Source organism: Aquarana catesbeiana, linkage group LG03 (genome assembly GCF_042186555.1).
Source record: "Aquarana catesbeiana isolate 2022-GZ linkage group LG03, ASM4218655v1, whole genome shotgun sequence".
Taxonomy (NCBI): Eukaryota; Metazoa; Chordata; class Amphibia; order Anura; family Ranidae; genus Aquarana; species Aquarana catesbeiana.
In genome coordinates, this window is record NC_133326.1 from 639,569,937 (window position 1) to 639,590,517 (window position 20,581).

At 40.9% G+C, this 20,581-nt stretch overlaps 1 protein-coding gene across 3 annotated transcripts in view; it reads left to right on the forward strand.

The window, feature by feature from the left end:
* The first annotated feature begins 3,212 nt into the window (after positions 1-3,212).
* ANGPTL6 (angiopoietin like 6) overlaps positions 3,213-20,581 on the forward strand; it is a 39,309-nt gene continuing 21,940 nt past the window's right edge. For all 3 annotated transcript variants that reach the window (XR_012243032.1, XM_073622533.1, XM_073622534.1), the window contains exon 1: positions 3,213-3,325. The gene's annotated coding sequence lies outside the window, so the exon portion shown is untranslated. The remainder of the gene's footprint in view (positions 3,326-20,581) is intronic.

A 20,581-nucleotide genomic window follows, 5' to 3' on the forward strand; every position in this document is an offset into this window, starting at 1 on the left:
AGTGGGTCAGGAAGATTGGACTTCTTGGTAAATGAAGATGACACCCAACCACATGCCTGGTGCCCTGGGCTGGTAGCATCAGGAAGAAGGTGGACTGTGGACAAAAAATTGTATTAATAACATTGACAATATGGAGAGCTTTGCCCGCCACGTTCACTGGTTTCATAACAGCCAATAATGTATTTTGATCATTTATAGAACATTTACACGCTTACACATATAATAAACATTCTGTGTTATAAAACATCAAATTAACAGGTCTATAATTATGAATTTATTAAACTTTAGCTATGCTCCAGGCAAATAGCGAAACACACAATAGAAATACATTGATGAATGCTGTTTTACCTGCCAAAAGAGTTGGATTTCTATCTCTGCAGTTTCACTTTCACTGACAAGTTTCCTCCTAACCCTGTGACTGCACAAAGCAAACCCAGCTTTACTCCCTATCACTCTGCTTTCTTCTCCTATCAGTATGCTTCTAGCACTGCAGCATGTCTGACTGGCTTCTCGTGCTGCTTCTCCCCACCCTTTCTGTGCTCTGCTGTACTGAGAATGAAAAAGATTGAAACTGGATAAAATTCAGTTATTTACACTGCTTGCATATTAAAAATATATTTAATGGCGTACAATGGAACCTTGGTTAACGAGTAACGCTGTTAATGAGGGTTTTAAAAGACGAGCAACTTTTTAAAAAAAATCCTGGCTCGGTTTGCGAGCGTTGTCTCGCAAAACGAGCAGAATTCAAGCTAATGTGGTGTGCAGTTCCGCATTTGGCTAGTGGTGCGGGGGCGCCGTGACACTCGGAACTGTTCAGAGACGTTCGAATATGCTCGGAATCACTCGGAAACACTCAGAAACACTCCTTTCCCGAGTGTTTCCGAGCCTTTCTGAGGGTTTCCACCCCCCCCTCTGGCCACATGCGGTATTGCATAGAATAGAAGTCAATGTGGAACAAATTATCTTTGTTTCCATTGACTTCTATGGGGAAACTCGCTTTGATATGTGTGTGCTTTGGATTACAAGCATTCTCCTGGAACGGATTATGCTCATAATCCAAGATTCCATTGTATTAGTGATTACCAATCTAAGTTCATTTGTGTCTTTTATACCTGCCTGGAGTTCAGCTTTAAATACATTCAATCTGCTTACATCTTTTACATTTAACGGCTTCACGACCGCCAAACGCACATATACTACTACAGGGTGGCCGCTCTGCTCCGGATCACGTACCTAGTACTTAGTACGTGATCCGCGCGCAAAGGTAAAGAGTGTCCCCGTGCCCTACCTACCACCCCGGCTTTGCTGTGATTGGCTGCAGCACCAACCAATCAGTGGCTGCTGGCACCCGCCGATCGGCTCCAGACATCATAGTAGGTAAACAAACACAGGGCTCTCTTCTGACAGCAGCAATGTGCGTTTTTGTTCTTCCTACAAAGCACATTGCTTAGTAAAAGCAGCACACACAGTACATAGTAACACATGCTGGCCACACCCTTAACCCCTTTGATCGCCCTAGATGTTAACCCCTTCCCTGCCAGTGTCATTGGTACAGTGACAGTGCATATTTTTAGCACTGATTAGTGTCACTGGTTCCTAAAAAAGTGTTAAAGGTGTCAGTTAGGTGTCTGATTTGTCCGCTGCAATATCACAGTCCCGCTAAAAGTCGCTGATTGCCACCATTATTAGTAAAAAAAAAATTCCATAAATAGATCCCATAGTTTGTAGACACTATAACTTTTGCGCAAACCAATCAATATAGGCTTATTGGGATTTTTTTTTACCAAGAATATGTAGCAGAATATATATTGGCCTTCTGCCATTATGGATGTGTTTTATAGCAGAAAGTAAAAAATATTGTTTTCTTTTTTTTTTTCAAAACTGTCGGTCTTTTTTTTGTTTATAGCGCAAACAATAAAAAACACAGAGGTGATCAAATACCACCAAAAAATAGCTCTATTTGTGGGAAAAAAAGAACATACATTTTATCTAGATACAGTGTCCCACTACTGCGCAATTATCAGTTAGGTCTCATGCATAGTGGATGTTAAATTAATGTTAAAAAAATGCCAGGCGTTTTTTGCAACGTTTTTGCAATAGTGTTTTTTAGCGTTTTTTTAGCGTTTTTTGTTTTGTTTTAATGAATCAAAATCGTTAAAGAACGCTGGTGAGCCGCGTTTTTGAGCGTTTATCTGCATTTTTTTGACATTAGAGCGTTTTTACAACTGAAAAACGCCTCTTAGAACCCACTAGTTTTGTTTTTCACAGCCAAAAAAACGCCCCAGCCAAAAACAGTTGATAACAGCCTATGGGGGTTATTTACTAAAGGCAAATCCACTTTGCACTACAAGTGCACTTGGAAGTGCAGTCGCTGTAGATCCGAGGGGGACACGCAAGGAAAATAAAAAACAGCATTTTAGCTTGCAGATGATTGGATAATAAAATCAGCAGAGCTTACACTCATTTCAGATCTTCCCCTCAGATTTACAGCGACTGCACTTCCAAGTGCACTTTCAGTGCAATTTCAAGCACTTTGCACTTGTAGTGCAAAGTGTTTTTTCCTTTCGTAAATAACCCCCTATGTGTGCATGGACACATAGGGGATTATTTACGAAAATCCACTTTGCACTACAAGTGCAAACTACAATTGCTAAGTGCTTGAAATTGCACTGAAAGTGCACTTGGAAGTGCAGTTGCTGTAAATCTGAGGGGTAGATCTGAAACGAGGGGAAGCTCTGCTGATTTTATTATCCAATCATGTGCAACCTAAAATGCTGTTTTTTATTTTCCTTGCATGTCCCCCTCGGATCTACAGCGACTGCACTTCCAAGTGCACTTTCAGTGCAATTTCAAGTGCACTTTGCACTTGTAGTTTGCACTTGTAGTGCAAAGTATATTTGCCTTTAGTAAATAATCCTCATAGGATAACATGCTGGAGAGTTTATAGACTGTAGAAAAAAAGCATCTGAAGCCAAAAACAGCAGCTGTAAAAAACGTCCAGTGTGCATGAGGCCTTAAAGTAATGCAGTGGCGTATCGCCAAAAAATGCCGTGGTCATGAAGGGGGGGTAAACCTTTCGGTGCTGAAATGGTTAATCTATATAAAAAATGCACATCCTTCATCTTTCCCAATACATGTAAGGAAAAAAAAGTTGTTTTTTTTTGTGTGCAGAGTAAGGGCTGGCTCAGGGATTATCTATAATAGCTTCCCATTCCCATCCTTCAATCCTAAATAAACACAGAGACGGCGTCTACAACTCCCACTTTGAGAACACATCCCCGCACACCGAGCATCGGGCAAGACACAGCGACCGAACGTTCCGCTGGTAAGGGCTTTACTTCTTCATTCTGTTTTTTATTTTATTTTGGCCACCTTTCTGTACACAGACTCTTTTGCTGGAAGGATTATATAGAACTTTCCATTTATTTTCTTTCTTTTTCTCACACTTTTTCGGCTTTCTTCAAGGCATTGAACCATAAGAGAGAGATCTGGAGCTAAGCACCGAGCCACTGACTAGTCTTTAGTGTCAGATTGAAGTGTATGTGTGTATAAGCTAAACTGTTATTTCATTTTGAGTAGCCTATCGTAGGATTAGAACCCCTGTCAAGTTTTTTTTTTATTGCTGTCTGTGTCCTTACTGGGGGACCGCTGTCACATAGATAGAAAGAGATTGGAAAATAAAAATGTTATAAAAAAAAAAGGACAAAAAAAGATTATTATAAAAATGTTAAGCTGGTCATACACTAGTAGATTTTGGAACAAATGTTCACACACATGAAAATTCTCAGTACATTTGATGACTTAAAGCAGAGTTCCACCCAAAAATGGAACTTCTGCTGATCGGATACCCCCCCCCCCTCCGGTGTCACATTTCAGGGGGGAGGGGGGAGCAGACACCTGTCTAATCCAGGTATTTGCTCCCACTTCCGGGCATAGATCACCGCAGGCTCTGTGGTGATCTACGCCATGTCCATCCCCCAGCTATCTTCTGGGAGACACACAGGTCCCAGAAGACAGCAGGGACCAGTGAAGACACGCAGCGTGACTCGCGCATGCTCAGTAGGGAACCAGGCTGTGAAGCCGGCAAGGCTTCACTTCATGATTCCCTTACCCAAGATGGCGGCGCCTCCACCTGGGAGCCGAGGGATGGGTCGGCTTCGGGTGAGGACATTGCAGGCGCCCTGGACTGGTAAGTGTCCATAGTCAGCCGCTGTAGTATTTGTATCTGCTAACTTTAAAAAAAAAATTGTGGCGAAACTCCGCTTTAATGAGTTGTTTAAACGTAATTTTCAAATCTTAATTACTTTGAACATTTGATTTTTGGAATGAATGGACATTCTCAACCAAAAAGCATACGCAGTTAGAAAATCGAGAAAAGTTTTCCACCCCGCTCCTTCAAATTTTCATTTCACTACAGTTAAAAGTGAATGTTTTTTTTGCTGTCTGTGAACCCTCTGGGGACGATTGTCACACAGATCGCAGGAGATCAGAAAGGAAAATTGTTGGTCATACGAAACAATGTTCAAACCAGCATTTGTACAGAAATTCTCAGTAAATTTGATAAGTTAAAATACTAAATTAATTTATTTTAAATGATATTAAATTAACCACTTCAGCCCTGGAAGATTTGACTGCTGAATGACTAGGCCATTTTTGCGATTCAGCACTGCGTCGCTTTAACTGACAATTGCGCGGTTGTGCGACGTTGTACCCAAACAAAATTGACATCCTTTTTTTCCCACAAATAGAGCTTTCTTTTGGTGGTATTTGATCACCTCTGCAGTTTTTATTTTTTGCGCTATAAACAAAAAAAGAGCGACACTTTTGAAAAATACACAATATTTTGTACTTTTTGCTATAATAAATTTCCTCATTTTTAAAAAAAAAAATGAACACATTTTTTCTCAGTTTAGGCCGATACGTATTCTTCTACATATTTTTGTTAAAAAAAATCACAATAAGTGTATATTGATTGGTTTGCGCAAAAGTTATATCCTCTACAAAATAGGGGATAGATTTATAGCATTTTTATTATTATTATTCTTTTACTAGTAATGGCGGCGATCTGCGATTTTTTTCAGGACTGCGACATTATGGCGGACACATCAGACACTTTTGACACATTTTTGGGATCATTGGCATTTATACAGCGATCAGTGCTATAAAAATGCACTGATTACTGTAAAAATGTTACTGGCAGGGAAGGGGTTAACACTAGGGGTGATCAAGGGGTTAACTGTGTTTCCTGACTGTGTGTTTCTAAATGGAGGGGGAGGGGATTGACCTAGAGGAAGTGACAGATCGTGGTTCCTAGCTATTAGGAACTCACGATCTGTCTCTCCTCACAGAACAGAGCAGGGATTTGCGTGTTTACACACACTTCCCTGTTCTGCCTCTCGTGCCCACGATCGCTCGTGGCTGGCGGTCATCGCGTCCGTCGGCCAGGAGCATCAGCACCCCTCAGTGCAGCGGGCACGTGTGCGCCTGCTATCCTGATCCCGTGAGCCGATGTATAGCTACGACGGCTCGCGGGATCATGCCGACCTGCTGCAGGATAATGACGGCGGCTGGTTGGAAAGCGGTTAAAGGGGTTGTAAAGCCTTCTGTATGCAGCAGCCTCCCTTAACACTTACCTGAGGTCTCTCTTTGTACAGCGATGTCCACGAGTGTCTCACCCGTCCAGATTCTCCTTTCTGATTGGCTGAGACACATTAGAGGTGCCATTGGCTCCCACTGCTGTCAATCAATCAGGAGAGAGAGGGGGCGGGGCCGGGTCGGGGCTTCTTGTCTGAATGGACACAGGGAGCTGTGACTCGGCTCGGGTGCCCCCATAGGGGGCACTGAACAGGAGGGAGGGGCCAGGATCACAGAAGAGGAGGATCCCGGCTGCTCTGTGCAAATCCACTGCAACAGAGCAGGTAAGTATAACATGTTTGTTATTTTTATAGGGAAAAAAACGAGACTTTACAAACACTTTAAATTAAAAGTAAATACGTTGACAAAGCGTAGAACGTTCATACGAGCATTTGTACAAACATTCTCTGTAAATTTGATAACTCGATCTATAACATTCAACATTAACATAACATTGTACTTAAACATTTCAATTGCTTTTACCAATTGATTTTGAAATCAATGGCCTTTAACTACCAAAAGCAATATGCACTATATTACCAAATATATTGAGACGTCTGCCTTTACACGCACATGAACTTTAATGGCATCCGAGTCTTGGTCCGTAGGGTTCAATATTGAGTTGGCCCACCCTTTACAGCTTTAACAACTTCAACTCTTCTGGGAAGGCTGTCCACAAGGTTTAGGAGTGTGTCTATGGGAATGTTTGACCATTCTTCCAAAAGCACATTTGTGAGGTCAGGCACTGATGTTGGATGTGAAGGCCTAGTTTGCAGTCTCTGCTCTAATTCATCCCAAAGATGTTCTATTGGGTTGAGGTCAGGACTCTGTGCAGGCCAGTCAAGTTTCTCCACCCCAAACTCTCTCATCCATGTCTCTATGGATCCTGCTTTGTGGACTGGTGCACAGTCATGTTGGAACAGGAAGGGGCCATTCATAAACTGTTTCTACAAAGTTGGGAGCATGAAATTGTCCAAATTGTCTTGGTATGCAGAAACCTTTGGAATGAATTAGAACAGAGACTGCGAGCCAGGCCTTCTCATCCAACATCAGTGTCTGACCTCACAAATGCACTTTTGGAAGAATAATCAAACATTCCCATAGACACACTTTCCCAGAAGAGTTGAAGCTGTTATAGCTACCAAGGGTGGGCCAACTCAATATTGGACCCTATGGACTAAGACTGGGATGCCATTAAAGTTCATGTATGTGTAAAGGTGGGCATCCCAATACTTTTGGTAATATAGTGAATGTACACTGTAATTCTTTCATTCAAGAAAAGTTTTCCATCCTGCTCCTTCAAATTTTCTCTGCAATGTGATAGAAAATGAGCGTCAATTTGACCCCACTGACAACTGAAATATCCAAAAAATGTTCTTAAAAGAAAATATTTAGAATAAATTTCTACTAGCGTATGACCAGCTTAACACTTATCACCAGAACAAGAGGGTGAGGGGGCAATTTCCATTGGGGGCACCTGTTCTGCTCACCACTTTTTACATTTAAAAAAACTTCCTTTTTTACTTTTCTCTTGTGTCTCTAAGAAACAAAGGAGGAAGAGGTTGGGACTTTAGATGAGGTCATGACTATGAAATTCATATGAGTCCGTCCCTGGTATATATTAAAAGAAGGGGGGGGGGGTAGTGTGACTTTGTATGAAGCACATAACGAAAATGAACAACCCAATGATTATATAATAATAATAATGATTGTTTATTACATCTGAGCACACATGCACATAAAATAGTAAAGAAATATATATATATATATAAACCAGTCACAATAAACATCATCCAAATAGTACAAATAATGTACACAATAATAACATGATACACGTAGTATTGGACCTGCAGTGTGTATACCCAGAGCAAACAAACATGGTAATATATAAACACAATGGTAATGGTGGGAATAATTCATTATGATAAAAAAGTAATAAAATTCAAATATTGCACATGGTTACTGTGATGTAGCATCGTATGGAAGCTCTACGCATTCGTGGACATAATGCCACTCGTCAGGAGCGAATGCAGATTGGATGTATCGGTAAAAGAATAGAAATGCCAAAAATAATATGAGTAAGCACTCGTTGTGAGTGTGAAACGCGTCAGCTGATCCCTGTACACTTCTGCCATAGTGTTTTGTATATCTCCATGATCTCTCCGTTCTTCCCCACCAACATCAATGAGTTGATTCTATTACTAGGGTGATGCTCTATATGTTGATCAGACACAGACATATATAAGATAATGGGGGTGGTGGTCTACTTCATCCTACAAGATACCTTTGCGAGGTGGAATGCAGCGGTACTAAACTGTGGGATAACATGCTTAAAGGGGACATCACCACCGGAATGTTACTATTACTCCTGTTACCCCTGCAGGGGTGAGGCGCTCTGGTGAGTGCAAGCACAAGTAGGTGATGTGGAGGAAGTGGGGAGCACTGGAAGTCACTTCTGTTTCAATTTTGTGCATGGATCACCGTTCAAAGATAGTTATTCAATAGTGTACAGTTGTACACACTTGCAGATTACATATTTTTGTTGGGACTCATCACTTTGATACTAGTATCTGTCACTATCATTAATATTTTGTTTTTGTTTAGAAGCATGAAATGTGTATTGGTTTTTAAACTTGTTTATTCTGGTTTACAGGTCACATCATTTTTAGCAATTGAGTCACGTAATATTAAGCACGTAACACTTTATTATTTGTGTTGTGCTATATGATCACTGTATATAATTAGATTTATATTTTTCATGTACATATATATTTTTATATATACCTATATATATTTTTCATCCTTTTTTCTCTTTTCTTTTTTATGTATATTTATTTAAAGCACTATTCACTTTAAACTGAGAGTTGGTAATATTGAAGTAGTGCAGTGGAAGCACATATAATCAACTAGTGAACAGCGCCATTTTCCCTGAAGTAGTTTCTTTATTGTTTCAGGACCTCACTTAGGTGGTGTTCCATATTAGGGAGGCTGCAGTTCTTTACTCCTAAGCGCGGATTTTTGTTGTGTTTTTTAGATATCCATATTGTAACTTGCATTTCATCATGACAATCATCAAAAGGTGAAAAAAGTAATGAAGAAGCGCTCCTGTGAAATGCGTTTAACGTTTTCTTTGGACTAACACCTTGTAGAGAGAGATATGATATATACTAGGGACACCTTGCCCTATGGTGCTTTCATTCTGCATGTTTTTTAACTATTCAGAAAAGCATTTGTAATTTTTACTCTGTTGTGGTTTCCCTGGTAAGAGTAAAGTCCGCCTTCTTTCCCTTCCCCATTTCCCATTTCAATGTAGTAATTTTGCATGTGGTACTAATATTGGCAGCCTCTTCTTTGTAAGTATGAATGATTCAGTTAAGTGGGAGTTAACGATAACATAGCTCCATTGTGAATGTCCAATAGGGCATTGGGTGAAAGAGTTGAGCCTGAACTCCAGTAAAGGCTACACTGAGACAAGCACCACTGACCTGAAGACCTTCAGCCCTCGCAAGGTTTGAATACCCACCAACCAATTCCTCTCTTGATGATGTTTGCAACAGCGTTATTGTAGGTTTGCCAATGGTTAAAGTTACTTTAGTGGGCTAGACCCACAAGTGGATTTTTTGGGCTAGTCTAATGTCTACCTGGCACTCGTGGTAAGGATGCTCTTATTAGGTCACTGTGCAGGTGTGCTCACAGTATTATTGTGACTGGCACTGGTTGTTGTTATGTTGGTAAGTCAGTAAAGCTGCTGCCTTTTCCCTTCCAACTTCCAGGCTCCAGGTCATTGTTGGCCAAGATTACATAATATGTATGGTTATGGATTTAGGCCTATGCCTCTCATCAGTCACAGGGCAAGATGATCTGCAGGGAGACCACATTAGCTTAGCTTCTTCAGTTTAGTTCCTCTTTAAACTGATCATCCAGCTATTCATTTTTATCAAAGTAAATACCTCTTCACTGAGCTTGTGCAGTAATCAGGAGAAACAGTCCAGGTTCTCGCTATTTGTCCTAAGCACAGGCAGCTCTTACATACACCGCATAGATCTATCTATTTGTGATCAGAGTTATACATCCCAGAGTGGCAAAGAGTTAATTTTCTTTACTGTATTCAGGTTCATTTAAGAAAAGATAGCTGTTCTAAGTTCCTTCACCCCACCATATAAACACTTGTGACCCCTCTGGTCTTGCACCAGATTGTGGCTCCTTTCCCAGGCCTGCATCCTGTCACCTTATCTGTCTTCTGTCACTCTTCCTCCATCTTCCCTTTGCTCATTATAATAGCTTATTACTATAATTAGAATTATTATTATTTAATGTAATCCTGTTGCATGAGAGCTTCAAAGGCCGGGGAACTGTATTTACCTGATATTTAGGTTACAAACAGCATCCTGAATAGCAACTTGTCAATGGCAATAGGCCACAACTTACAAAGAATAAGACCTTTGACTTGTGGGACTAGTAGTTGATACAGAGAGACTTCTCCTGGTTCCAGCAGATGAACAGAATGGTAGTACCACCACACTAGCATCCCTTTTTATACCGGTAAAATTAAAAGTCCTGGGTTTGTCTTGAATGCCCCCTGTGTGTGTGTGTATATATATATATATATATATATATATATATATATATATATATATATTATTGGCAATAGCGGTACAATATTGTAATATTGTCAATGACTTTTGAAATGACATCACCATTTTTTTATTGCTTGGATTTACATATACTTTAAGCCATTGCATGTTTATTTTGTATGTGTACTCTTATCAAAGTATTCTGGGGAATATACAAGGGGTTTGCAAGCTTTTCCTGTTGCCTGTAGTGAAAATATATCTTGTAATGCATAGCGATATGTAACCTATTGAACTGTGACCACTAGAGCTTCCTGTGACTTCTCTGATAGCAAAAGAGCTGAAGGAGTTTAAAGTGTTTGTTAACCCAAAAGTATAAATCACTGCCAGCCCCTCTATTATAGACAGGCATAGCACACTGTGTAAGTCTTTTATAAAAACGAGGCATGTAAATACCTTTTTTTAGAGCGATCTTCAGGCTGATCACGTGACTTGTGGCCGCTGTACAGCTCCAATACATGGCTACTGCAGGAGGAGCTAAGATCTCCCTCTGACATCAGCCGGGGAGGTCACATGGCCTCCTAGCCCCTCCTGCAGTAGCCCCGGAGACTGGCTGCGAGCCACGTGACTGGCCTGAAGAGAGCTCCTAAAAGGTATGCCTCGTTTTTATAAAGACTTATACAGTGTGCTATGCCCAGGACCGTTTTAAGGCAGGGCAAAAGGGGCAGCTGCCCTGGGCCCTATCATTGTTGTGGGGCCCAAAGCAGCTGCCTCATATTTGACAATTATCCCTATTTAAATTCCCTTTTCCCTTGAAGTTTTAGTCCCGTGCTGTGTCCCAATATCTCAGTGTAAAGTTCTGTTACTAATGCTGCTCAGCTCTGTCCTATTGCCATGTACAGATGGCTCACCTGCAGACCCTGTGTTTACATGTAAATAACCTGCATTAATATGTAAATAGAGGCGACATTGATATGGAAATACCCGTGGACCGACAGCATTGATATGTAAATAGAGGCAACATTCATATGTATATCATGCCCCCCTGAGGTCATATTCACCATCACTTCTGCTGAATGCTGTCCACTGGGGAGGTAAAGGAGCATGCTGGAAAGTCATGCCTGCAACTGTGGTCATTAAGCCTAACATCAGCCTGTTCTTAAAAGGTAAGAAAATTGAAGGTGGAACACTTTTTCAAAATAACATGGTGCCACAGCAGCCTGAATTTTGGTGCATGTGAATACGCATATCTCAGCAGATGCGTGAGGGTATCATTAACAATAATGGCACTGCTGTGCATCTGCTAAAGGGCAGGACGTTTCTGTGGTGTCAGGAAAGCGATTTTGCATGCGTTCCCAACACACACAAATGTGAACGCAGGCTAAATGTCTCAGTTACATTGGTGGTCGGTGGAAATCTTCTCATTACATTGGGGCTTGGTGTACAGTCCTTTCATTCACACTAGTGGCCAGTGTAAAGGTCCCCCTTACATTGGTGGTCAGTGTAAATCCCTCTTTACATTGGTGGTTACTGTGAATGCTTCTATTACATTAGTGGTTAGTGTAAATCCCCATTACATTAGTGGTCAGTGTAGAAACTCCTCTTTATATTGGTCATCGGTAAAAAAATTCCAAACTTGCATTTGTGGTCAGTTTCAAATCCTCCCTTACATTGGTGGTCCATGTAGAAGCCCCCTTTAAATTGGTGGTGAGTGTAAATCCCCTTGCATTGGTGTCCAGTGTAGAAATTCCCTTTATTGGTTGTTGATGTAAAATTCCCCATTATATTGGTTGTCAGTGTAAATTGTTCATTACATTGGTAATTAGTGTACATTTTCCTTCACATTGGTGTTAAGTGCAGAATTGCCCTTACACTGGTGGTCAGTGTAAATCCCCCTTTATATTGGTGGTCAGTGTAAAACCCTTTATATTGGTGGTCAGTGTAAATCCCCCTTTATATTGGTGGTCAGTGTAAATCCCCCCTAACATTGGTGCTCATTGCAGGTCATTGTATATTCCTCCTTACACTGGTGGTTGGTGCAAATGCTCCTATTACATTGGTGTCAGCGTAGAAATCCCTCTTTATATTGGTGGGTGGTGTAAAATCCCCCGTTACATGGTGGTAAGTGCAAATTCCCCCTCACATTGGTAGTCAGTAAACATTGCCCATTGCATTGGTGGTCAGTATAGAATCCTGCAGTACAGTATATACTGTACTTGCCAAAGATTTCCATATTTGCTTTACATGATTCACAATTTGCCACAGTGTACTGCCTATTAACTAATCCCTTCCCCCCACCACTGCCACTGATCACATCCCCCTCCCCAAACATTGCCCCTGATCCCAGGAGTCCTAGGATCCCCAGGAGTTTTCTGTCTTTTGATGGGCCCCCTCACCTCCCCAGTTCATGGTGTGCAGGCAGTGAGGACATAATGTGCTATAACCTTTGGCAACCAATCAGTGAGCAGTAATGATGTGCACTAACCTCATGCAACCAATCATTGAGCTGTAAGGATATGCAGTAACCTCTAGCAACCAATCAGCAAGCAATAATATTGTGCAATAACCTCTAGCAACCATTTGGTGAGTGGTACGTATGTCCAGTAACCTTTGGCAACCAATCAGTGAGCAGTATTGATGTACAGTAATCTCTAGCACCCAATCAACAAGCAGAAGTCATGTGCTTTAACCTCTATCAAATAATCAGTGAGCCATAATGTGTGCTGTAACCTCTAGCAGCCAGTCAGTGAGCAGTATTGACATACTGTAACCTTTGGCAACCGATCACAATTGTTGCCTGATCTGATTCAGTAAACTGATTTTGAGTCTAGCTGCTATTTATTGTATGTCTCAGAGCAGGTGGAGAGCGAAATTGCATGGGGGGGGGGGGGCAAGAAAATGTTTGCCCAGGGTCCACTCAATAATAAAGACGGCCCTGGCTATGCCTGCCTATAATAGAGGGGCTGGCAGTGACCATTTATAATTTTTTATTTCTGCTAATAGCGGGGGGGGGAGACACAGAAACACAGAACACAGAGCTGACAGGCAGAGAGGGAGGGGGAGAGAGGAGAGCACAGAAGAGGGCTGTGGATGATGGAGGGACGTACACACTGACCACAATGGTCAGGGCTCAGCAGCCATGATTATACAGTACATGACATCTTAATACGCTGTATATACTGTATAATTTATGTTAAAATAAAAAAGCTGTAGTCATTGAGATATTAATTATTTTTCAATCAAATACATTTTATTAACTTTTTTCATAATACAACAAAAGTTCAAAAACACACAAAACAATTCCCAAAAATAACCCCTCTTAAATACCCCCCCCCCCCAAAAAAAATATTTTATCTTTATTGTTATATATAATTTTTTATTATAATTATAATATAGATGCTTTTATATATACAGTGGTTATAGAAAACAATTGTGCCCTTTAAAATAATGACATTGTGTTGCTTTGCAGCCTGAAATGAAGACAGACACATTTTTTTTGTTTTATCCAGCTGTGTTTACTCTATAAGATCCAAGTGAAAGATATAACACCAACATGTCAGAAAAAAAAATTAAAATTAAAAAACAGAATTACTGATTAGGAAAAAGGATCACCCCCTTGTTTCAGTATTTTGTTGAACCACCTCTTCCTTTAATTCCAGCCTTTAGTTTGTTGGGATTTGTCTCTACTAACTTTGTACATCTAGACTTATATTTGCACACTCTTCTTTGCAGAACTGCTCAAATTCAGTTAAATTTGATGGTGACCGTTTGTGGATTGCAGTGTTCAAGTCATTCCACCGAATTCAATGGGGTTTAGGTCTGGGCTCTGACTAGGCCATGTAAGGACATTCACTTTTCTCCTTCAACCACTGTGTGGTCATTTTTGCTGTGTGCTTCGGGTCATTGTCATGTTGTAAGGTAAACCCTCTTCCCATTGACAACTTTCTGGCAGAGGGCTGAATTTGATGATATTTTGCCCCATCCATTTTCATTCTATCCTGACAAGTGCTCCAGTCCCTGCTGCAGAGAAACACCCCCATAACAGGATATTACCACCTCCATGCATTGTGTTATTTGGATGGTGAGCTGTATTGAATTTCCGCCAGACATCATTTGGTGTTGAGGCCAAATAATTCAATGTTAGTCTCATCTGACAATAACACCTATTCCATGTGGCTTCAGAATCTTCAAGGTGCGTTTTGGCAAACCTCAGTCATGACTGCATGTGGCCTTTTCTAACTAGTAACATTTGTTGAGAATTTGTGATATACTTGTCACATGAACACAATAACCACTCTTTGTCATAAATTCCTGCGACTGCTTCAGAGTTGCTGTAGGCCTCTTGGAAGCCTCTCTGACCAGTATCCTTCTCACTCATTCATTCAGTTTGGAGCGACGTCCTGATCCAAGGAGGGTCTGTGTTGTACTGAATACCTCCCACTTCTTAATAATAGACTTCGCCGTGCCTCTAGGCATTGATAAAGCCTTTGATTTTTTTTTGTATACATCTCCTTACTTGCGCCTGTCCACAACTTAGATCCAAGTGACAGTGCCTCCCAACCATAGTTGATTGTTTGCTTCAGTTGCACTACCAGGGACTGAAATGCTCCAGGTCATTTTTAGGAGAGGGTGATCCTTTTTCCAACTCAATAATTCTGTTTTTTATTTTTTTCTGACATGTATCTTTCACTTGGACATTATAAGTTGCACTGAGTAAATACAGCTGGATAAAACAAAAACTGTGTTTCAGGCTGCAAAGCAACAAAATGGGATTATTTTAAAGGGGGGCAATTCTTTTTCTATTTTTTGAGTCACTGACCCAGAATAAACATCCAGAAAATTGGGTCAAATTGAAGGTTGGTCTTCTGATCTGCACACTTAATAAGGAACTCAGAAAGCACTGTAACCAATGGATGAGCAAAACAACAAATTTCCTTTAATGAATGATAATTAGTCAAAATAAATAACATAAAACTAAATAATAATAATAAAACAAATAATAATAAAATTAAAATAAAATAAATGATTGAGTAAATAAATAAAATAAAATCAAGAAAACCTACTAAGGATAATTTTGTCTAGTAGATTTACTCTAACAAATTGAAGCCAAACTCCAGCTAACACTTTTTTAGTAAGTTACAGCTTTTTTCTTTTGGGATTAATGTTTTACATAAATAAATAAATAAAGGCTGGCCATTGTAAACACACTAAGTTAGTGATAAATGGTTTGTCCTATCCCTCAAGCAGGACAGTCTGTTCAAAAATAACAGATTTACTGACAAAATCACCAGGTGAAAAGTGTGGGGGGAGTAAACAGAGGCAGATCTGTGCTGTGGTCTGTGCCTGGCATTTGTAAGGACAGAGTCTGCGAGGACTAGAGAGAAAGATGGAGTTACAGAGAGAGCTGCTGTGCCTTGAGGAGACCTGTTACTGTGTGTTATCACCCCAGAGAGGACCTGATCATGAGGACCTGACTGTGAGGGGCCAATCGTGTGAAATGAGACTTCTGGGACAACTAATCGCTAAGCAGACTAGACCCGATCTGTTGCATACCAGGAGTGGAACTATTGACCTTAACCCATTGTTGCCCACAGTTAATACTTACCAAGATTGCCTCAAATCAACAGCCTATCGGCCACCCCTTGTGTACAGTCTTAAAGGGACAGCTACATGTGCACCACCGACAGAAGGGCCCCAATGGAAGCTGGCCAACATTGACAATTAGGCACCAGTACTTTAAAGTCACCTCTAGGGGAACCTCTTTGCCAGTAACATATACACACACCCACTATTGGGGGTGTATGTATATAATGCACTTAGGAACATTGCTTGAGTATATATTGCTTAGAAATACAGTGAGGTTTCTTCTATGAAATTAATGCTTTCACAGTTGATGCTATTTTTATTGATACTATATGGACTAGTGTCATGTGGCTGAGCCTAATTGCAGCACAAAGTTAATGGCTGTAGGTGAGACTAACCTGCCCGTCGGTTTATCTAGCATATTCTGATTATTTGTTTTATGCATTGCATTTGCTTACCCTTTACTTACACAAGTTGCTTGCGGTCTGTTTTTCTGTGTACCTTCATAGAGCGGTAGAATATTAATGTTTAGGCTACACAGGTATGAGTGACCTATAACCAGTTGTGGTGATGGGGACAGAGAGGGCTAAAGAGTCATGGCAGAGAACAGAGGACCCATCATTGTAAGCGTCGACTGTCTGATCTCATTCCAACATTCAATGATGTTGTCCTCTCTCCTTAATGTACTTAAAACTGAACTCCGGGATAAGCAAAAATGATCAAAATACAAGACACATGCAATATGTATTCTTACTTGAATTTTGGTGTGCTTAGTGTATTTCCTCCATATCTGTGCAGTAATCCATTGTGATACTTCCTGTAATATAAACCGGTCACAGCTGTTTTCTCTCCTTGTGCAGGGTGACTGGTCTTGTCTCAGCCTCCTCCTGTAGTTTTTGCGGGCAGCCTGCAGTGGGTGGAGCTACTGAGCCCCTCCCCCAGCTCTGCTCTCTGCAAAGAATATGTACAGCACAGTGAACATGTTACCACTACGTTTACATAGTAATAACTAGCTTTGCAAAGGCAGTTGGTGGATAAAACATAGATTTTGTTTCTTTTTAGCTATTGAGGAATATATTTAAATGAAAGTTTTTGTGCCTGAAGCTCAGCTTTAACATTGTTAAAGCTGTACTTCACTCCCTCAATCATCATAGACTATTGGTAATCCTTATGCTGCTAGCACTAGTAAATAGATAGGAAAGTATATCATATTTGTGTGTTTTAAACTTTTTTTTTACATTTCTTCAGTTACTTCCTGGTTTCCATGCCTAGGCAAATGATGTCAAACATCCCAGCAGTCATCAGGAGGGGAGAGAGGGTTCTCAGCTCATTCCAGGATTCCAGGAAGTAAATGATACATGAATCATCTGCCCTTACTCGAGATGGCCACTGCCAGAAATGCCGGGGGGTGTTCAAAATTTCTCATCAAAATAAAGTATGGAGACATGGATGGATGGGGGAGTTTGATTTGGATTTTAAAAATTAGTTAAATAGCATTTTTGGTTTTGTGGCATTCAGATGCAGTGCAGTTCCACTATAAATAACATCACTCCATTATAGAGGATATAAATATAAATCTTAATAAGTAGGCTTCCATATAAGTCATAGTTAAATATTAAATACTGAAAGTCGTTCATAAGCCCAATCTTGACTGGTTTTAGGAATGTCACCACTATTCTAGGGAGACAACATCCAGACAGACATTTGAATGGATTTTGTCTGCAGTTGCGTCTTGGTAACCACACATCAGACCTGCCAAGGCCTGAACTTCGAGGTTTTGGCTTCATTTTAGCTTGTCAGCAGAAAATCTTACTTCTACTTCCTTTCTTTCCACTTTACTTGTTTTGGAGTATTTGGAATTGACAAGTGTGCTGCTGTAGCAGTAAATCAGTACGGCCAGGCTCATTTAAAATTCCTTTTGTGAAAGACATACTGTGATCAAAGATGCAATATAACATAGAGCAGCCACTGCTATAGGAAAACATTTTCCTGCTGAGTGGCTGAATTTCTGTTACTTGTACACAGTATTGACGTGTAACTTGATTGGCAGAAACAGAAAGATATTTTTGGTACAGTAAACCTTTCCTAACAGAAACATTGAAGCTGGACTTCTCCTGAAAACGCTAGTTGTTTGGCTATTATGCTGGTCCTCTGGCTTCAGTATACTTTGAATCACTGCCTCAAAGCAAGTATGCAAGTAAGGCCCCTTTCACATTGGTGAAGTCCGCCAGGGGATCCGCCCGCTCAGCAGGGGATCTCTTCGCTGATCTTCGCTAAGCAGGCGGATGACAGGTCCGTGTCCGCTCCACATCAGGAGAGGGGACACAGACACAGCCCGCTGTCCTCTATGGGCTGTCGAATGGAAACGGACCACCTGTCTGTTTCAATTCGACTGTCATCCGATCCGGCAGATGGAAAACAATACCCCATCAGTCTGTTTTTAGCTGACAGGATCGGATCAGATGTCAGCGGATGTCATCGGAAACGCCTCTTGACTGGCTGTAACAGTGGTAAAGCGCTGACAAATCTAGCGGCGCTTTACAGCTACCGCCCCAGTGTGAAAGGGCTCTACAGGTTTGTTCTGAGTCAGTGCCTCAAAGTATTAAAGCTGACCTCCCTGCAGATATAAAAAAAATGCAGTTTTTAATTCATTCAAAAATAATTAAATACATTTTCAGTTGCAGCTAGTGTAAGTACCCAAATTTTACTTCCAAAGCAGAAATTCATTCAACAAAGCAGTATTATCCTTTATTTGGCTACATCACATACACAGGATCAATGCTGACATGTATTGGCCATTACAGCCTTACTCATAGCTGTAGGTGGGTAAATCATAGGGAGTTGGAAGTTGATACCTGGCGGTAGCTTCGGAGTGGTGGGGTGCACCTTAATGCTGAAGGCATTGATCTGTGATCCCTGGGGTTGCAGGAAGGAATCCAGAGAGCGTTGAGGGTGTGGAAGGGCACACAAGAGTAAGGCTTTAACCCTTACGTGCTGTGGCAGTGGTGGGTCTTTGGAGGAGGAGAAAAAGTCTGGAAGATAAAAAATGGTCAGGACCCATCTGTGTTATGGGGTTCTCGGGTACATTCCGGTTAACAAGGGGTTTAACTAGGAATAGATAAAATGTAGGTCACTGCTGATGAGGAGTATCGTCTCCGAGTCGGTGTTTTGCGACTGGAGGCCTGAGTTGAAGAAAAGTTTGTCGCAGTGACCAGGTTGTGTGTTGTTGCCCTCAAAGACCACCAAGATTTAGTCTAACAATTTTGGCTGATGGTTATGTTTAAGTATGTTATTTGTTTGAAGATATGTATTTTGTTAAATTAAAGGCTCCTATAGCCATTTTACCTTTGTTACGTCTTTTATCGGGTAATTGGGGGGTTGGAGGTTATGGTCTAGCAGGTTTGGGCAATACTGGAGGTTATCTGTCCTTCACATGTCAAGATTGATTGCAGCTCAGCCATTGGCTCCTGCTGCTGTCAATCAAATCCAATGACACGGGCCCGAGTCCCGCTGTCTGTGTCAATGGACGCAGCAGCAGGACACGGGAGCGTGCCCGTGCGAGTGCCCTGTGGGAGAGCGGCTTTCCCACAGGGCACTCGAGAAGAGGAGCCAGGAGCACCGCTGAGGGACCCCAGAAGAGGAGGATCTGGGCCACCCTGTGCAAAACCAACTGCACAGAGGAGGTAAGTATGACATTTTTTTTTTTTAACAAACCTTTACATATCCTTTAACTGAACAAGCTTACATTAGAAGCTGATTGGCTGCTATGCACATCTGCACCAGAGTTTGCACTCTCCAGTTTTAGTACATCAACCCCTATGTATTTTATTTGTGTACTTAGCTGTTTTCATGCTTTAGATTCTGTTCATCTTTCACACCTTTGCAGGTGCGACAGAACGGTCACACGTTTTTTGGGTGTTTCCACGTGTCATGATTAGGGCACCTTAATTTCAATGGGTTGCTCTTCGTGCAAAAAATTTATAGAAGAAGCACATGACCCTTTTGAAAAACACCACCCCAAAATGCATGGTAATTAGACATGCACATTAGCAAGAAGAGTGGACCAAAATCCCTCCTGAGATGTGTGCAAACCTTATAACCAACTACAAGAAACATCTTACCTCTGTGCTTGCCAACAAGGGTTTCTCCACTAAGTACTAAGTCACGTTTTGCTTTTGTGTTTTTTTTTTTATTTTTGTTTGATATTCTGTCTCTATCATTTAATATACACCTATGATAAAAATTATAGCCCCTTCATTTCTTTGTAAGTGGGCAAACTTACAAAATCTGCATAAATAATAACAATTATTTTTCCACCATATACCATGAAAGTAAGGCTATAACTAAAAATATATTATTATATATACATTTATTATATAAATTATATAAATATAGTGGGTTGTGAGGCATAGTGGGTGCAAAGGTGGTAAAAGTCATTGGGCGCCAGACACTTCTTGGATGCAAAAGAGGTTTTATTTCTTTTAACAGTCCTTTTATATTTTGCAAGGGAAAGAGGGTTGGGGTCAGGACACCCTTAAGTAGTTGCAATTTCAATAGGCAGACTCAGAGGCTTCAATAGGAGGACAGCCATACAAGGAAAGGCCCCAGCAAGGTGCCACTTCTGCATGTGCAGGTTTGCTGTCCCCTATGGCTACAGTACTTAACAGTTCCTAATTAAAACATAACAGTTCTCTTAGCTTTACTACAACTTTTACTTGTAGTTTTTCAGCCCCTTGAGCTCCTGGTCTCTCACTGGACCCTCTGATTCACTAACTATGAATCCCGTGAGCTCC